Source organism: Canis aureus, chromosome 21, assembly GCF_053574225.1.
Source record: "Canis aureus isolate CA01 chromosome 21, VMU_Caureus_v.1.0, whole genome shotgun sequence".
NCBI classification, from domain to species: domain Eukaryota; kingdom Metazoa; phylum Chordata; class Mammalia; order Carnivora; family Canidae; genus Canis; species Canis aureus.
This window is the reverse complement of record NC_135631.1, coordinates 20,599,804-20,614,168: the sequence shown is the minus strand read 5'-3', so window position 1 is coordinate 20,614,168 and position 14,365 is coordinate 20,599,804. Positions and strand designations below refer to the sequence as shown.

Sequence of the window (14,365 nt, the reverse complement as noted above, 5' to 3'; positions counted from 1 at the left end):
ATTGAATTTTAAAAAGATTTGTGGTTCGGTTTGGCTTAGTTTTCCTCAGGAAGTTCTGAACACCATTCAAGATTGCTTCTGAGATTCCCGTTTTATAGCTCAGAGCTCGCAAGCAACAGTCCTAGAATAAGTCATCCCAATGGATACAAGAAATAACTCAAGGGGATCCCTGAGTTATACAAGAAATAACTCAAGGGGATCCCTGGTGGCTCAGCAGTTTGGTGCCTGCCTTTGGTCCAGGGCATGATCCTGGGGTCCCGGGATCGAGTCCCACATTGGGCTCCTGCATGGAGCCTGCTTCTCCCTCTGCCTGTGACTCTGCCTCTCTCTCTTTGTGTCTCTCATGAATAAATAAATAAAATCTTTAAAAAAAAAAAAAAAGAACTCAAGAATGATTTGAAAGTTCAAAAAAAATGATGAAGCCAGTTCTTAGGTTCTGGAAAAGGTCACATTTTGCTTTTCCCTCTGGAATTTCTGGGTTGCAGGAAGACTAGAAATCCCACCAGCACCCCTGAATATCATGAATGGAAACCTAAAACAGGAATCTTCTGCTGGCAAAGTCCTGGAAGATCTCATTCTTCCCAGGCTTCCAGACCTGAATTACCCGAACAAATAAGATGTAGAAGACCAGGGAGTGGTCAGCCAATCAACACTTTGTTTTACAGCTGGGAAAATTCGAGCTCAGAGAAGCTAGACAACTTACCTCAAGTCACTCAGTCACTTAGACAGGCCCAGGATCCCCGACTGAAATCCAGCCTTCTGCTTACACTCTGCGACTTTCGATCTCTGCTGACCCCTGCACAGTAGACCGAACTTCCTCCAGAGGGTCTTATCAAAACCAATCCTCTGACTGGTTAGCACATTTACTCTCACATTGTTCCAAAAGGAAGACCGCGGGGTCTCCACTCTCAGAGTCATCACTGAGGCGTGCCCACCCACTAGTCATGGTTATTGCCCTTCACAGGAGACTTTGGTTCACCTGCAATGGATATTTTCCTAAGAGGACTAAGGCTGGGAGGTGTGGAAGCATGATAAAGACTCATGCTGTGTCCCAGGATTCAGAGATCCCAAGAATGCTGGGATCATGGAGGGAAGTGTAAACTCCTGAGAAGGGCTGAACAAATCCAGGAAATCCTGAGATTGCACGTGGGCAAGACCAAGAAGGTTACATACCTTTTACCCACCCACTTTAGGATCCACTTTAAGAAGGATGGTATGGCATAGTGGAAGGGGAGAATAAGGCCCAGCTCTGCCACCAGTTCACAATGTGACTTGGGCTCCTGCCTCCACATCTGAGTCTCAGATACCCACTGCAAATGAGGGATTACATGATCTCCAAGTCCCTTTCCAGCTATCAGAGCTATAGCTGGACATATTTCCCGCTATAAGGTATATTGCTCAATGATTAAGGCTCTAGACCTTGACATCAGATGGACTTGAGTTCAAATCCTACTGCCACCATTGTTAGGCCTTCGGCAGGTAACTTCTCTGAACATCCATTTTCTCATCTGTAAGTATAGAAAATGGTACCATCTACTTTGAAGGTTGTTGTGGAGATTCAGCTGTGTAATACCCGAACAATATTCAGCAAGGAGATTAATGAATGCCAGGAGCTGCTCCATCTACCAGCCCCTCCTTCATCATCCAGAACAAAGGCCTGAAGCCCAGTTAGATTACTCTTCTTTTAAGCTAAGTGTCCTTGACCTTCCTGAAAATCTTACAGCAGTTGCATCAGGGTAATGTGATGTTGTCATGACTAGAAAAAAAGTAGAACACTCTGCTTTTCATTCTAGCTTGGATTTGTTGAAGGTGGGAAAAGCTGAATAGCTCATTGATTGGCTTTGACTTGAACCCCATACTTTGTACCTTGTTCAGTGAGTTCCAATTTAGATAGATCTTCCAGCCTGTGGGCTTAGCCTGAAAATCCCAGAGTTCTGCCCAATTAATGCCGAATAGCATTTCCTTACAAGACTCCTGGTACCTGGAAATGTCATTAAAGAATCACAGAGCCAGGGAAGGACCAGACAAAGGGCAGCTTCATCTTTCCTGTACATCAACACCATTAAACACGTTGTTACAACAACCACTGAAGCTGTCTGATAATATCATCAGTGGCAACTGGTCAGTGAAAATGTTTTTTAATTGTGACTTGAATGTGTTTATCAACCTTGCTTTGTGACATCGAAAAGACAGCAACAGAAACACAGGGAACCACAGTCCTCCAGGGAAAACATTAGTCATCTGTGAGTGCGCAGGCCTTGGCAGATGGTCAGCTCTTCTCCTGAAGTCAGACTTCCAAGCCACCGCACAGCGTCACTGCCAGAAACGAAGAGTGTTATCTTGACATTAAACATCTTTATAATAAAATTACTAATTGGTGACTAATACCACAGGCTTTGAGCTGAAGAAAAAAAAAATCTCATAGAAGCTGTTAAGTGGTTGGCTGCATATTCCATAATTAAAAACGACTCCTAAAAGTCCACCAGTGCTGTACCACGGCCTTTCTAGACTGTCCAGGTGATCTTGATTGCCTGAAGAGCTACCGTTAGATATTCAGATACATCATAATATCACAGCAGTTAAATTCCTATTTTTTAACATCTTTAATTATACTATTTTGCATTACAGTTTCCAGGATCCCCCCCACCCCCCTCATATTTGGCAACTCCACAGCATCTGTCAAAACAAATTAGCACTTTGGGTGGTAGAAATATATTTTTTATGAAAGCAGCAAATGTGTCAGTATTGGACAGAAGCTTAAACCTGATTTATTGGTTTGTTTTCTTGGGTTTCAGACCCAACAGGCAGAAGCTTTGGAAAGAATTTTCCAGTCGCATCACTGGCGCACTTGCAAAATATGTAAAACACATTCAAATTCCGCCAGAAAGAGTCACTAATTATGATATGTATTTGCATATGTTTAATCACATATATCTTATTTCATTTTGCTATTTCTGCAGGGCCCCTTGCTTCAGGGAGGGGGTCCTCGGCGCTGGTACCGCCTGCGCTCAGCAAAGTTCTCTCTGGCAAGCATTCCGCTGCCGCACTGTTAGTTTTTTGTGTTATCTTTTCCAATGAAATTTGAAATTTACAATTTTTAAATGATGTGTGTGAAATTATATGACTCTATTATGTCATAATATTATACATCCCAAAATATTGGTAAAGGGTTCTCCCCCCTTTATCACCTCCCCCCCAACCAGAGATCAGAGCATTACTGAGAAAATAATGATTAACCTTTAAAATCAGATTGGCATTTCTTTTTTCTCCAAATCTAGAATTAATACGCATTTTTTAATCATTAGTGTAATGTTCAGGATGATACTTTTGTTCTTTTGCCTGTTGAACTGTTACGGCTGCTAGTAACCCTTCAAATTGTTTGCTTCATTCAAGCATTCTTTCCTGAATAATTCATTAGGCATTATTATCCAAGCGTGGAACCCCTCATTTAGCACTGCTGATCTTTTCCTTATGTGTAGCTGACAGGCAATCAAAGTTTTTATCAGTGCAGAAAATTTGCAATTCAGAAATGTAGTTGCAGCAATTAGTAGCTATCAGGTAGCATTGGAGGGACAGCTTCATAAAAAGACAGAGTTGAATGAACGCCACTGATGTTAGCACAAAAGTAATGGGTAAAACTAACCAGCTGTTTCTAAATTTACCAAATGGAACATTCCCTTCTTCTCAGAGTGGAGGCTTTAATTAACTTGGAGTTCTGTGTGGCTTCCCAGAGGGGGAAGGGCGTGGGTTAGGGCCCTGCCTCTACTTGGGGCTGGGGCAGCGCTCCGCCCCGCCGGGAGGGAGCTCCGGGCTGCCCTCTCAGACGGTCCCGGAGGCAAAGGGAGCAAGGGAGTGGCACTTTTGCCAGCAAGATTCCGGAGGGGAGATGCCCGTGAGATGCCAGCTGGGCTCCCCCTTTTGGCATCCCAGATGGGATAGCTCTGGATGCTGCACTTTTGTCCTGCTCTCAAACTCCGGCCCTTCACCCACATGCTGGCCCCAGGACCTAGACCCATGCTGAGGCAAAAAGGCGGATCTGGGCTTCAGTCGTTCCTTCACTGGCTGACAGATTCATTCTTTTCTTCAGTCTTTTGTTTCTTAGTTCATTTTGATTCATTCATTTGTCCATCAGTTTGTTAGATCATTTATCCATTCATTAGTGCATCCAAACATTTATTGAAACCTCGGTGGAATGCAATCTTGAACCCACACGGTGGGGCTCCTGGTTCTGTGTGCGGGACTCCTAGGATCTTAGCCCCAATCTGTCCATCAGAACCTGCTCTCAGTCTGAGCCGCCCATTTACACAAGGGGTAAAGTGCAGCCCATCTGGGAGAGGGGGCTGGGCTGTTGCTTGGTAACACACTGGCAACATCAGCCTCTGGGGAGGCTTTGTGGGGTCTCTGAAACCGTGGTATGGTATAGGGGTAGCCTCTGCTCCATGTCCTCTTGAGGCTGCTGCAGCCAGGAATTCATCCCAGAGTTAATGGGAGATGCTGAGGAAGGACCCAGGTCTTGTCTATTCTCTACCTACCAACCCCAGGATGGCTGAGGTGCCTGCTAGGTGTTGAGCGACCACCCCAGAGCCAGTGATGGAGAACTCAAGCTGCAGAATGAAATCCACTGAGAGCCCAGCTGGGATGACCAAGCAGCCAATGGCTGCCCAGACCCAGATCTCCACGTCATGTATCAACTTCAGCTGTGTTCACAGGCTGTATCAGAGAATAGAAAATAGCACAGTACTTTCACAGCTCAGACTTCGGAGTCAAGGAGACCTGGATTCAAGTTCCATCTTTGCCACTTGAGTTGTTATGTGCTCCTTGGAGTCATAATTTTTTCATCTTGTAAAATGGAATATTACTCCCTCCTTCATGGGGCCATTGTTAGAATTAAATGCAAGAAAGATATTTTAAAAGAAAAGAATAAATAAAATATTTTTAAATGAGTAAATAAAATATTTTTTTAAATGCAAGAAAGAGTGTGAAGGGCCTGGCATGGTTAAGCACGTGATAGGTGTTCAGTCAAGACTGTCATTATTATCACTAGGCTGTGACTTCTGTAACAAGAACACTAGAGGTTGGAAGCACAGACTAGAGCCAGAGAGCTGAACTCTATTTCTTGTATTCTAAGTAAACTTGGGCGAGGAGCTTAATTTCTGCATCTCAGTTTCCTCATCTGTAAAATGGGAATACTAATAGTACCACCGCATTGAACAGTTCTAAAGATTAAATGGATTCATATGTATAAAATTCTTAGAACTGTGCCTGGCATGCTAAATGCTTCAGAAGTGTTCACTGTGTGGGTGTGTTTTTTTAATTTTTGTATCTTCAAGGATCAGAGAATGCCTAGCTAGCAGAGAAAAACAGTGAGAATGCAAACCTTGGGACTCTCAGGCCATTGCCCTCCCCACACTCACAAGATACCCTCTTGTCCTTGACCTTGGATGACTTTGCCAAGAAAGCAGCCAGTCTCCTTTGCCCACTGCCCCTGCTCTGGCCAGAATCTGTCCCCTGTTTTCTATAGGAGACCAGGCTGCATGGAGGAGTGAAAGAACCCTGAACCAGGTGTCTGGTTTCTGAACCTGCCTTCTGAGAACAAGCCTGCAGGACAGATAAGCTCTGTTCTCCTTCTAGCACAATATACACTAAGCTCATGGGTCTGGGTTCCCTCTAGTCTCTAGACAGCTCGGTTATTGGAGCAAAAAAGAAGCAGCTCTGCTGGAAGATGCCACAAGCCACAACCATACAGCCACTTGACTACCTTGTCTTGTCCTCATCTTATCCAAGACTATTTTGGTCTCGTGAAAATAATGCTTCTGTACAAGTTGATGTAGGTTTGTGTCTTCACCTGCAGAGCCCTATTTTATTTCTAACACAGCAAGAGGAAGTTAGTTACTCAAGGATGCACAATGAGCTGTCAAGAAACAATCCCTCAGCTCCCGGTCTAGTGCACTTTCTACCACACCAAACACCTCTTCAGAAGGGGATGCCCCCTTTGAAATGTAGAGAACCAAGGCCAAGAAGTATGTATTTAATAAAAAGCCTTTCAGAATATCATTCCACCATTAAAATGAATCTGCGTGTATTGTCATGGAGAGATGCCCATCGTTCAGTGAAAAAAACAGGTTACAGAATATGTGTGATATAATTGCGTTGGTGTGTTTTGTGTTTTTAAAGAGTCTAAGAGAATATTTAACGAAAGACTAATGAAAATTATTTCGGTGGCAACTAGGTGACTCAATCAGTTAAGCTTCCAACTCTTAGTTTCAGCTCAAGTCAAGATCTCAGGCTTGTGGGATCGAGCCCCATGTCGGGTTCCCCCCTGAAAATGGGACATACTTAGGATTCCTTCTCCCCCTGCTCTTCCCTCTGTTCTCTCACTCTCTCCCTCAATATAAGTGGATAAATTTAAAAATCTAAAAAAACTTGATGACTATTCCTGGGAACATGAGATAATGGGAAAACTTTTGCTTTGACCTTGGTTCATACCTCTGTATTGCTTGCATTTTTTTTTTAAACAGGGACCATGAACTGTTTTATAATCATCAAAAATGATGAAGATGCATTTCTAGAGAGAACACTAAATGTTCATATCCTAATTGCCCAGGAGGGCCTGAAAAAAATGAGGTTACTTGGTAAGCTTTAGTGTATCACATTATTTAGTTAAGTTCCAGGGACTGGAGAGAAAGGAGAGGTACTGGGATGGATGGCGGTGGGCAGGCTTCTTGCTATGGAGGTAAATGTGAATTTGGAGGGGTGCAGAGCTGGACACCACACAGAGAAGTCCTCTCCGACAGAGTGGGAAGGTGCCCAGCAAATGTTCATGTCCACAAAAGGTCCCCAGGCATGGCTTGGCACATCCATCTCTTCCAACTCCTTTTCTTTGGGCAGAAAGAGGGAAGGGGCATGGCTGGCATTAGGTGGGGGAAGAGAAGATGGAGATAGTCCAGGAATAGGGGTAAAGTAATGGGATGCATGAAGTGTTGGAGCCTGGAGGCCTTCTGAGCAATTCAATGTGTTGGTGGAAACTTCCTGGAGGACAGTTCGGCACTTTTTAACCGTATTCAAATATGTCATACCCCAGATTGTATGAACCATTTTTGTATCCCTGCTAATGATAATGTATTTGAAGTAAACAAACTAACTAAAAAAATTTTAGGTCCATGAAAAGAAAAAATTCATACCCTTTGGTCCAGCACTTTGACTTCAAACAACTTGTCCTCCATAAATACTCAGAAAAGTGTACAACCACATATGCATTCAAGATATCAACAGAAACTATACACACATCACATCTTACAGTGTGAACTTTACATATATCCACCTATTTAATCCTTGCAATAATCTCAGGAGGTAGGTGCTATTGTTATTCCCATTTTTGAGATAAGTAAAATGAGGCACAGAGAGGTTAAACCACTTGCCCAGGCTCACAGAGCTATTAGGTGCTGGAGCTGGAATTTGAACCTAAGCAGCCAGGCTCCAGAACGTGCACCTATAATCCCAGTGCTGTCCAATCTGTCCCTGTTGGCACTTTTTTTTTAATTAAAAAAAAAAAGTTCTGGAAGTCAACTAAGTGTCTACTACTTGTAAATTGTTGAAATTATAATTTCTTCATGCAAGGGATATTATGTGAAAAGGAACGAGATCAATCCATTGATGGTGACATGGAAAGAATGCCAAGGCGCCTGACGGTGTGAAAGAAAGTGTGCAGTGGTATGTATGTATCATCTCATTTGTATAATTAAAAATATGACATGAATATATTTGCATGAAATTTTCTGGACATACCCACACAGAAGTATGATTATGGGTACCTATGGCAGGTAGGAGGAAGGAAGGGGCAACTATATGTGAGTTTTATGTTTCAGTGTTTGCCTTTCTGCACGTTTGAATATTTTTACTCTGAACAGATGTTACCTTTGTGATAACAAAAAAATGGGGACCAGGTCACACCCATTAGAATGGCGACCGTAACAAACCATAGCAAGTGTTGGAGAGGATGTGGAGAAGTTAGAATGCTGGTGCACTGTGAGTGGGAATACAAAATGGTGCAGCCACTATTGAAAACTGCATGGCAGGTCCTGAAAAAATTAAAGGCAGGATCTCAAAGGAATGCTGGTATACATTCATAGCAACATTAGCCACATAGTCAAAAGGTGGAAGCAACCCAAGTGTCTGTAGACAGATGAATGGACAAACGAAAGGTGCCATAAACACACAATGGAATATTATTCAGTCTTTTAAAATGAGGGAAATTTCATACAAGCTACAACATGGATGAACCTTGAGGACATTATGCTAAGTGAAATAAGCCAGTCACAAAAAAAGACAAATACACTATGATTCCATTTATATTTGGTGCCCGGAGCAATACAAGACAGAAATACAAGACAGAAAGTAGAATGGTGGTTGCCAAGGGCTGGGAGGGGAGAGAGAAATGGGGAGCTGCTTAATGAACATAAAGCTTCAGTTTTGCAAGACAAAGGAGCCCTGGAGATTGGTTGCACAACGATGTGAATATAGCTGACACCACCAAACTGTACACTTAGAAGTGGTTAAGATGGTAAATTTTATGTTAAATGTGCCGCAATTAATAAACAAACAAACTAGGGATTTTTGTTTGGAGAGAAACAAAACTGCTATTCCCTAAGTGCTTAATTGTACCCTCTGGGGCTCTCTCACTTTCTCTCACCCACTCTTCAGAAAACACCACAGAAAGATCCAGAAACTGAGAGTCCAAGTTTCAGTTATAGAAACAACCTTTCCTATTCGTAGAGCACTTTCCAGTTTTACTGCGCTCTCCTCATTTGCAATCCTTGGGAAGGACAGGGTGGGTTTTCTGTTGTTCCAGTTCTACGGATGGGGAAACTGAGGAAGGACTCATCCCATGTCCCTAATTCCCTGGCTGTGAATTCACAAGGGCTGGCCTCCATAAACCTTGGAAGTGTGGACGAAGAGGCAGAGAAGGACAGGAGGCCCTGAAGGATGTGGAAAGTTCTATGGCCCCAGGCCCAGCAGGGTGGAGGCAGGGCTCTTAGGGGTTAGTAGTGAGTCCCATCCCTTGAATTGCTCAGACCGTCAAGATTCCGTCCTTCCCACGAAACTCTTGGACCTTGACTTACTGAGGTATCAACGTTTACATCTGCCAATTAACGTTAAAAATGAAAAAGTCAACTATCATCCGCTGCCACCATTTTAATACCAAAAAAAAGAAAAACCAGTCACTTAAATGGAATACATTTCGTTTTTTGAAAAAATTATCATACTTTCCCTATCTTTTCGCATTTCATGCAGCCTGGAGAAAAGAACGGCCTCCACCAGCATTTGAGGACTTCTGATCAGTAGGGTTGTGAAGTCATTCACAGTATTTGTTATTGATCATGATTAAAGCAACAACATGTGTGAATGAGTTTTAAATAATTTTGAGCAGATTCAAGGTTATCACATGTGCTAGGCAAAATAATACCACCACCACCCCACACACACACCCTGAGATGTCCACATCCTAATTCCCAAAACCTAAGAACACGTTGTATTACATGACAAGGGGGAAACTAAGGTTGCCAGTGAAATTAAGGTTGGTAATCCCTTGATCCTGAAATAGAGAGGCGACCCTGCATGAATGAGGTGTGTCCACTATAATAACAAGGAGTCTTAAATGAGGAAGAGGGAAGTAGGAGAGTTAGAAGCCAAGAGATTGCACTGTGGGAAACACTCAGCTGATCACTGCCGGCTTTGAAGATGGAAGGTGGTACAACTCAAGGGATGGGGCAGCCTTTAAAAGACAAGGGATGGGGGATCCCTGGGTGGCGCAGCGGTTTGGCGCCTGCCTTTGGCCCAGGGCGCGATCCTGGAGACCCGGGATCGAATCCCACATCGGGCTCCCTGCATGGAGCCTGCTTCTCCCTCTGCCTGTGTCTCTGCCTCTCTCTCTCTCTGTGACTATCATGAATAAATAAATAAAATCTTAAAAAAAAAAAAAGGCAAGGGATGTTTCTCCCACAGGGAATCTAGAAGGAACACAGCCCTGCCAATACCCTGGATTTTATCCATTGAGACCCATTTCAGACTTCCACCCGCAAGAACTGTAAGATAATACATGTGTGTTGTTTTAAGCCACTTAGTTCATGGAGAGCTTGTTAACACAGTCATAGCAAAGAAATACAGATTTCGTGCAGTCTGGAGAAAAGAGCTGCACTCACCTGCCTTGGAGGACTTTGAGCAATATCAGTTATAAATTTGTTCTCAATGTGTTACTGATAATGACTAAAGCTATAGGTGTGAATGAGTTTTAAACAATTTTGAGTCCTCTCAAGGTTCAGCCTACAGAAATGTTACTTTCTCTTTTGTTCTGACACACAAAAATCTTTATTTTTTATTAACTTTTTAATTTTAATTCCAGTAGAGTTAACGTACAGTTCTATCAATTTCAAGTGTATAGAGATTCAACATAGAGAGTAGAAATCTTTCTTTCTTTCTTTCTTTCTTTCTTTCTTTCTTTCTTTCTTTCTTTCTTTCTTTCTTTTTCTTTCTTTCCTTCTTTCTTTTTCCTTCCTTCCTTCCTTCCTTCCTTCCTTCCTTCCTTCCTTCCTTCCTTTCTTCTCTTTCTTCCTTCCTTCCCTCCCTCCCGCCTTTCTTTCTTCTTTCTTCTTTCTTTCTTTCTCTTTCTTTCTTTCTTTCTTTCTTTCTTTCTTTCTTTCTTTCTTCTTTTTTTCTTTCTTTCTTTCTTTTTTCTTTCTTTCTTTCTTTCTTTCTTTCTTTCTTTCTTTCTTTCTTTCTTTCTTTCTTTCTTTCTTCTTTCTTTCTTTTTCTTTCTTACTTTCTTTCTTGCTTTCTTTCTTGCTTTCTTGCTTTCTTGCTTTTTTAAGAAAGAAAGAGGGGTGGGGTGAGGTGAGGAAGGGGCAGAGGGTTGGGGGAGAGAATCTTAAGCAGGTGCCATGCCCTGTGCTGGCCCAATGTGGGGCTCAATCTCACGACCCTGAGATAGGACCTGAGTTGAAATCAAGAGGCGGATGCTCAATCAACTGAGTCACCCAGGTGCCCCGAAATGTTACTTTTCTAAATTGCTTCCCTGAGTGAGCGAGAAAGAGGGTGGGGTTATAGGTGGGGCCGAAATCATGCATTGCTCACAGCTGCCTTGCTTTTCTTTCTAATTGAGCACTTATTTTGTGCTGAGCACTGTCCTCAGTGTTTTATGTACACAATCACATTTACCCACTCACCCATCCCTACAAACCTTCAAGGTAAACACTATTAATATTGCTGGTTCGCCTGGGTGGCTCAGTGGTTGAGCGTCTGCCTTTGGCTCAGTTTGTGATCCCGGGGTCCTGGGATCGTGTCCCACATTGGGCTCCCGGCATGGAGCCTGCTTCTCCCTCTGACTGTGTCTCTGCTTCTCTCTCTGTGTCTCTCATGAATAAATAAATAAATCTTAAATATATATATATATATATATATATATATATATATATATATATAGACTCGAGAGGTTAAATCATTCACTCAAGGTCATGCAGCTGGTGAGTGATGGAACCTGGCTTTGGACTTGTCACTTGTGTGACACTGACTGTAGTCATGGCTGTGTGTTGGGCATCCTCATGCCATCGGTCAGGGGTGTGGTACAAGAGGAGGCTGAGAACCCTGGCTAACACGATGTCTCTTAAGCTACCCTGCCGTCCTCCCTGGGCCAGGACACCCTGCTGCTGTCATCACACAGGGCAGTCATCTTCTCCCAATTTACAAAAACAAGACAAAAGTAATAATCATTTCAAGGGAAAGGCATTTCTCAATATGAATTTTTCTCTGGTACATGTTTTAAAAACTTTTGTTACTTGCCTACTATTGATGGAGTGTCTACAACGTGTCAGCTCTAGCTGAGATAAAATATATCACTTTTTGTCATTCAGTCCTGACAGCAGTAGTTGTCCCTTTGACAGATGAGGAAACTGAGGCACAGAGATGTGAAGTAAGTAGTTCAAGGCCAAACAGCTAACAAATGGCAGACTACAGTCGGGACTATCTATGACTCCGCAGCCAGATGTCCCAAGTTGTATAGTTAATCCTCTACCTGTAAAATATTGATGCTTCATGTTTTCTGCAAAAATCCTCTGGACTCCCAGATGCTTGGGCATGGATCGGAAGGTTTGGGGTTTGCTCTGTTGGTCACCTGGTGTCCCCCACAAGCAGACTGTTTATCAGGCCCCAGCCGACGCCATTCTCCTCCCAGTCCCCTGGCAGTTATTATCTTGACACTTCAGAGGTTTAGAGCAAACAGGGATTGGCTAACAAAACATTCTAAAGCAGGTGAGTCATGGCTAAGTCTTGGCCACGCGAGGAAGCCAAGTGCAAAGTCTGAGGGGATTCAAAGGGATTTCCCTGCCTCTCCTGCCTTCCTCCCCCCCTCCCCGAAACCCAACTGTGCTCCCCAGATGCATGCGACATGGCAAGGTCACGGCTATCCCAGCACACTAATGGGATGGATTCTGGGAGCGATAAAGGCCAGAGGATGGAAGCACTAAGAGAAGCTTTTGTGTCTCCAAGCCTCCGACCCCTTTGATGAGACAGATGTTTGAGCCGGGCCCTCCTTTAGAGGGAGAATTAAACCTCATTAAACAGCAGGACAACCTCCTCAGTGGCGATGGCCAGCCCACCTGCTGGCCTTCCCTGGCAGCAGACGGGCTGGGAGAGAGGTGGTCTCCTGTCATCAAGCCCAGCGTCCCCTGGAGACTCCAGAGCCGGTGTCTGTGACACGTGGTCACCTTGGAGGCTTTGATTTATGGTTGACTTTCAGGAAGGCCAGCCCCCGACCTTGGCAGCCTGTCGCGTCACCATCTTTCCTCTTGGTTGGGAAGACCTTCCATCAGGATCAAGGAGCATCCCAAGGTTGACCCCCAAATGGAGCTTCGGAGAGACCCTTCTGGGTCAAGTGAAGCAGAGAGGCTTCAAACAGAGGCTTTTCCTGATTCACCAGCGTCCTAAGATCGCTCTGCAGACACGCGTGGGGAAATGCAGGGCTAAAATTCTCCGGTGAGTCGACTCTCAGTGCAACATCTGAAGACAGTATCATCCCCAAGCCCATCTGGCTTTTCTAGGTTTATTCTGAAGCAGCAACTGCCCAGCTGCCTTGCCAGGTCGCATTACAAAACAAAAGACATGGGAGTTCCCCAAGGATGACTTTCTCAAGCTCTGCCAAGGAGTCCACACACAAAGTTCAGGGTGTGGGTTTGGGTGCGGTCAATTTATTTTCAACAAAATTACAGATTTAGCGTCATCTTCCTTGAACTGGAAACATCTGCATGGAACATATCAGTGAGCAAGAAGTTAGAAATGGGTCTGCCTGGTGGGTATAAGGAGGAAGAAGAAATATGTACGAGCTGCGTTTAATTGAATAATAATATTATTAACTCATACACGTTGAGTGCTTGTCAGGAGCCTGGCACTGCACTAAGCATTTTACATGTATTGACTCTTCAATTCTTTCCAAGGAAGCAGACACAGAGAGGGGAAATAACTTGTCCAAGATTGCACAGCTATTAGGTAACAAAACAGGCTCGAACTCAGGCGGTCTGGCTCCAGAGTTCATCTCCTCATCATATGATCTTGCCTTAAAAAATTACCGAAGAGTGAATTAAGGAGAGAGGGTTGCCCCTCTTGAGACAAGATCCTACTCGGGGTTCAGATTGGCTGCATAGAGCATGACACAGAGATACACACATACACACACATCATGAAGGGAGCCTCACAGCTCTCACAGGCGCCCTGTGCCCATCTCCTGGGAGCCCAGGGACAGGTCTCACCTCTCCAACTTTTGGGCAGGCCCTGAAGCTGGGGAGACCTGGCCTGAGCCAGAGGCCTCCACTGGCCAGGCGACTGCCGGGAGGTGGCGCTGTGTCACTTTCCTACTCTGGAGCTTTTGTCTTGCGCGGGCTGCGGGCTGGAGGCGGGGACCTGATTTGAGCAGAGCCTGTCGCCAATTTCCCTGATTTGAAATCTCACTCTCTACTGTCACTTCCTCCAAATGAGCTCGGAGATGTTCGTCAGATGACAGTCTTGAAAACGAGCCAAAGCTGTTCTCTTAATCCCATCTCAGGTTGGATTTGAAAGGGTGTTTCCAAAGGAGCAGATTTCATCTGTCAGAGTTACACTCAAGCTGACCTCTTGGCACTGGAAAGGAGAGAGGAAAAACACACCAACACTCAACCAGCTTGGAAGTAGCTTTGGGAGGGTGGTGAGGAAGACTCTGGCGCTCACTGTGCCCCAGGCTCAGGCCCCGTCACAAACAAGGATGCACGCTCTCTCCATCTGCAGGACAATCTCAGGCCTAGCTGAGTGCACCCCAGAGTGGCACATCTCCCCAGGCCTTCCCGGA

The 14,365-nt window shown here is 44.3% G+C and overlaps 1 long non-coding RNA gene across 2 annotated transcripts in view; it reads right to left on the bottom strand.

Moving 5' to 3' along the window:
- Nucleotides 1-12,297, bottom strand: part of LOC144292719 (uncharacterized) — a 34,895-nt gene extending 22,598 nt beyond the window's left edge. The window contains exons 1-3 of one of the 2 annotated variants that reach the window (XR_013360062.1): nt 12,065-12,297; nt 1,867-2,316; nt 704-828 (exon numbers count right to left, since the gene is read on the bottom strand). This is a non-coding gene — a long non-coding RNA (uncharacterized LOC144292719). The remainder of the gene's footprint in view (nt 1-703; nt 829-1,866; nt 2,317-12,064) is intronic. The other variant, XR_013360061.1, reaches the window with a different exon arrangement.
- Between the last annotated feature and the right edge of the window lie 2,068 nt (nt 12,298-14,365).